Raw genomic sequence first — 5,742 nt, 5'->3', positions numbered from 1 at the left:
GTTAATTAATGCAAAACGATTATTTTTCGTTAAAAAATAATTTGAATTGAAGAACAAGCAATACACAATTATAAAAAGCTTTTTATAATTCTAGACGTACCTGACACGCATTTTATAGGGTATCTCTGGGACTCACTGACTCATTTATTCGATCAATTTTCTTAGGCATCCAATTTAAAGACAAATGCAATAAATTTGCACAGTTTTAACAACAAAAAAGATTTAGTTAACATTTTTCTATTAAAATGTATATACTCTTTGCTCTTGCTCTACAGTTAGGGTAAAATAAGTATACCACTTCTCGAATACTCTATTTAAAGCACACATATTTGCAATTTACAATTTTTGATTAATCTTTAAAAAATAATTTCAATTCAAAAACCTGCAATTAAATATTTTTTAAAAACTCTAGATGTACATATCACGAGTTTTATAGGGTATCTCAGGGCCCCTCATCTTATCTATTTGTTTTTTTAGGCAGCCAATCAAAAGGCAAATGCGATAAATTTGCACGAGTGCAAAATGCATTTCCAAAGAAGGACCCTCGACCGTTGAGCGTTGAGCGTTAACTGTTAAGAGGGTCGAGGTTCGGGGTTCGGGTTTCGAGGTTCGAGGGTCGTGCAACGGTAAAACTCGAACTGTGAACTGTTGGCCAGTTTATGGGGCAGGCGAAACAACAACTGAAACTTTGTATGTTGTTTGCTTGTTGCTTTGTTGTTTTTTTGTGTTTTTTTTTTTAGTTTTTTTGGTTTATATCCTGCCTTCTTGTTTGCGCGTCTTTTTAGTTATGTGCTGCAGATGCACTAAAAACTGGCAAAGCAAAACACGAAACGAATGGTGAAAAGCCTTGCCACTTGCCGCTAAATTTTGCGCCTCTACGTGCGACATGCGCCACGCAAATGGCCCAAGAACAACAACAACAGCAACAGCAACAACAACTGCAGCAACTGTTGCAACAACAACTGCTGCATGCAAAAATGTTTCGGCGTATCTGCAGCGCTAAGTGGGTCGCCAGCAGGACACAACGCAGCCGTTTGCAGTTGCAGGCAAAAAAAAAACACCGAACACGAACACGAAGTCTCAGCCCTCTGGCTCAGGCCCAGGCCCAGTTCTAGTCCCAGTCACGTTAACCGGGCCCAATCAGCCGTTAAGATGCGACTCTTGCGTTGTCCATTAGCCAAGAAAAATAAAAAAAAATACAATAAAAAATAAACCAAGCGTGCTTTAGTCGAGTAGCAAATACCCTGTGTTCATGTGAGTTGCCTTGACAAACATTATAGCTGCCTTACACAGAAGCACACACGCACACTTCTTCTTCCCTTAGCCATAATTTATAATAAATGAGTTCCTGAATAACTTCTACGGTTATTGTCCGATCTTTGTGTAATTCCCAGTGCATCAATATGGCATCCAAAAGTGCGTGCATACCAAAACCCAAGACTGTCACACGATAAATGGATAACAGTGAAAGGTATTCAAAAAATGATATATGCAGGATCTGTGTTTAATCTACGTCAACTTACATAGAAATTGACCAAACCGACTCGACTATTGGTGGTTACTCTATAGAGTCCAACTGCCTGCTATACCCTTCTTGGCCATTATCAAGGGGCAATGGAAAAAATTGGGAAAATCTGTTTTTGACTTTTTCTGCGACAGCTGCTTTGTCTGTTTCTACTGCCACAGTTGCAGCTAGCCCTGCCATTGCCCCGCTTGCACACTTGTTTCAGGTTTTTTTACTCCTTTTGCTTCTTTATCAGTTATTGCCCCAACATCTTCTGCCCCAATTTGACTTACAGCTTCTCTTGGGCCAGCACTTTCTTTCCTTCATCTACTCGTCTATCTGCTACTGCTGCTCCGCTCTGTTCTATTGATTGTTTTCCCGCTTTTCTTGATCTGTTAGCTTAAGTTGTTTGTTAGTTGGCTAGTTAGGTAACTAACCTCTAGGCTACCGCTTGATCTTCAACTGCTGATTCGGCTTTAAACTGTTCCTAGTTCAGCTCCTCCTTTGCTTCATCTACTCTTTTACTGCTTTTGCTTTTACTGATCTTGCAGCTGTAATATTTCCTGGTGCCTGACCTGCTTTAGGAGATCCTGCTTCAACTTCCACTCCTGCTGTAGCGCCCACACCTGCAGCAACTTCCACTCCTGGTCTACCCCCCTCACTAGCTCCAACTCCAGTACCCGCTCCAATTTCCAGTCCGCCCCCAATCCCAACCCCAACACCACTTCTGCTCCAACTTCCTGTCCTGTCCCAACCTCCACTCTTGCTCCAACTTCTACTCATGATCAACCTTCCCACCTGCTTCTACTCCCTCTCCTGCTCTGAATCCCTCACCTGCTGCCACACCTCCAACTCTCTTAGCTCCAGCAGCTACCACACTCCCTGCTATTTCGTTCTCTTCGACTTCTTTTGAAAGTATAGCTTCATTAGCTTCTATATTTCTTCTGCTCTCGCTGACTTCATCAACATCGCCTGTTGCACCAGCCACAGCTTCTCTTTCATCTCGTCTGCCTGCTCCTGATGCACTTGCTCCTTTTACATCAAACTTCTATTTTCACTGATCTATTAGCTGCAATCGTTTCCGCTGCCTACCTTTGACAGCTCTTACTCCAGTTCCTTTACCTGCTGCCCCAACTCCTACTCCCTTACCATCGACAGCTAATACACTCCCTGCTGCTTGTTTATCTTTGATTTCACTATGGACCTATGGCTTCATTAGCTTCTTAAGCTTTGTTCTTTCCGCTGCTCTTGCTGACTACATCGAATTCTCCGGTTGCACCTACTGCACCTTACTCTACCGTTTCGTCTGCCTGGTGCTCCTTTCATTCCAAATCCTTCTTGATTCCCGTTCTTTTTCCTCTTCACCCTCTGGCTGTTGAATCTCCTGAATTTTCGGCTCGTTCTGCTGCTGCCGCCATATTCCCACTTCCCACTTCAAGTCCTTTGCAACCTTGCTCTGCCTGCTCCGACAACTTCTCCTGTTGCTTCTGGTGTCTTCTTCTGGTACTCCTGCTCCGTGCCCCCCTACTGCTGCTGTTGCCCCGTCTTCCTGCACCTACAACTCCTTATGTTGTTGCTGCGCCTACTTTTTGCTGGCGCCACATTTTGAGGCACTTGCCGCAACGATTTATCAAGCGAGACGAAGGCGCAGCGCCGCGCAAATTGATTATGCTAATTTCGCTGTTGTTGTTGCCGTTCTACTCGTAGTATTTTGACCGCACCTCAGCTACCCTTTCCTCCAGCCCCCATTAGCCACATTAATGACTGTCATTATGTAATGACAGCGACAAGCGACGCGTCCTTGCAGCGCTCAAAGTACCGCTTCCCCTCTTTTTCGTTGCTTCTAGCCCGCCGAAACATTAAATTTGCATACTGAAGTCTGGACAAGTTGCGACAGGTCGGGGACAAGTCGGAGACAAGTCCTGAAATTGTCAGTTCAGTTCGGTTCAATTGCTGTTTCGGCTTGTCACACAACTCGCTGACAGTTTTACAGTCACAAATCGCGACGGCCCGTCAATTGTTTGCTTTTGCCTAGACCAGAACAAACAGACAAATAGACAAACAGACAAACAGCCAAAACAGACAGCCAGAAAGACGGACAGACAGACAGCGGTTGGGTTGGGGTAGTGGATGGACACACAGACAGCCAAAGATGATGACAGCCAGCATTTTGGATTAATTCTTTTTACCAGGGCTAAACGCGAGCGGACCAGGCCCAGCGACCATCAAACAGCTGCTTTCAACAACAAATAAAACAATTGGCAAAAAGGCCCAATACAAAATAAAAGGGAGCGTACATAAATAAGTAAAATCAGACCAAAGCGGCTAAGCCGCACATTGGGTGCCCTATAATATATTATGAAGTGCTGCAGGACCCAGAATAAAGATAGAAGTGGTTCGGCTCACGGTTCGAATCAATAAACCAGATTTTTTTCGTGCAACAACCCAAGTTTCAATTGCGACTCTTCTTCAACACATTTTTGGCAACTTTCAATTAAAATTAAATTAATTTAAATTTAAAATATTATGGCGAACAATAAATTTGTTTATTTCTTTTAATAATAATTGAATTAAAATTTTTGAATATTATATAGAAAACTTCCAGGAATGCTGTCTCAAAGATCAAAATGTTATATTCATTAAGTTAGTTTCATATATTTTGTGATTTGAGTTGCTTTAGGACGTTCCATATTACACGACAAGCTAATAAAACCCATCATAAGAGTATTGAGAGGGCGTACGAGTGTATATGGAGACGGCCCCAAAAATTTGGTCTGGGCAAATTAAAAATTTTTGCACAAATATAAAAATCGCGCAAATTTTCTTTATTTTAATTTTTGTTTTTTTTTTTGTTTGTTGTATATTTTACATGTCGCTTCTGGTTTTGCTGTTATAGTTTGAATGTTGCATGCAACAAAAAATGTTGTCAACTTTAATTACAATTCCGTTTGCTGTTGCTGTTGTTGTTGTTGTTGTTGCCGCGTTGACACTTAATTGATGGTGGCAAGCCGTGATTGGTGCCATCGCGCGCTTAGCGCGTTTAGCCAAATGGCGTGTAGGCAGCGGGGGCAGGGTAGTGATTGAGACGGGGGGTGGGGGGTAGGTTGGCTGGTAGGAAATTGCAGTTAGCTGCAGCGCTATCAAATGAAATTGACGCGAAAATCGTTTTGCCAATTGCAGTTTTAGTTTTGGTCATTAAATTCAGGCCAAAAGCAAAGAGATAAACTCGTAAAATAATTTCTTTTCACACCCTGTACACATTGAAATTGGCCAAAATGGGGTATAATGGTTATGTGTGAATGAATGTAACTGGCAAAAGTAGACACATAACGAATATAATCTTGATAAATAACGGTCTGGGTCGATTCTGTCGATCTCGGAAAATAAAAAAGCAAGAGACTTCACATTTCAAATATTTATTCCCGCACTTAAGATCGGTATTTATCGATATGCTGGAAATGGTAGGAGGTTGTCCTACCACATCTATATAAACTATCCAAGAAAATAAATCCCAAATTAAAAGTATTGAGCTAACATAATTTTCCAGTTAGATCTAAAGAGCAAAGTCTCAAGTCTCAACATAATTTTTTATCGATATGGGTGAAATTGTAGGAGAAGCTCCTAATACAGAATACAGATTATTTCACTCTTTGGATACCTTGCATTTTAAAAGATAGCGCTTTAGTATGTACAGACATTTGGTTGCCAAAATTATCCCCTTAAATTAACATATTGATCAGATTATAATCACCGAACTATTTGTTTTTTATTTGTGTATATATGTTTATATAGAAAGAATTTCGAATTTTTGTAAGAGGTATCTTCTAGTCGAGCACTGCCGAGTGGCGCATTCTTACTAGCTTTTTTGTCGTGGAGTTATACCATATTTTCCTTTTCTTTTTCAGCACAATTAAAAATGCAGTTGTTTTGACTTGTTGTGCTTTTTTTTTATTTGTTTTTTAATTACAAGTTTAAGAAGACAATGCAGGCAGTATTTGGCCTAAAGAAATATATATTGTTGCAGTTGCTTTGCAGTCGAAGTTCTTGGTGAAACTCTAATATATAAAATCTGAACTAAGCTAAGACAAAAATGTATGACAGTTTATTAAGAGAGACAGGATGACAGACTTATAATTAAATAATAATAATCTAATTATAAGGTGATTAGAAACCGTTGTAAAGGGGCTATATAGGGGCCATAAATCGGGTATGGTTGTGTAATAAGCGGTGAATTAGTT

The sequence above is a fragment of the Drosophila montana genome, unplaced genomic scaffold (genome assembly GCF_035044405.1).
Source record: "Drosophila montana isolate Dmon_TW-CO22-7 unplaced genomic scaffold, ASM3504440v1 contig_2438_1, whole genome shotgun sequence".
In the NCBI taxonomy this organism is placed as follows: Eukaryota; Metazoa; Arthropoda; class Insecta; order Diptera; family Drosophilidae; genus Drosophila; species Drosophila montana.
This window is presented reverse-complemented; position numbering follows the sequence as displayed.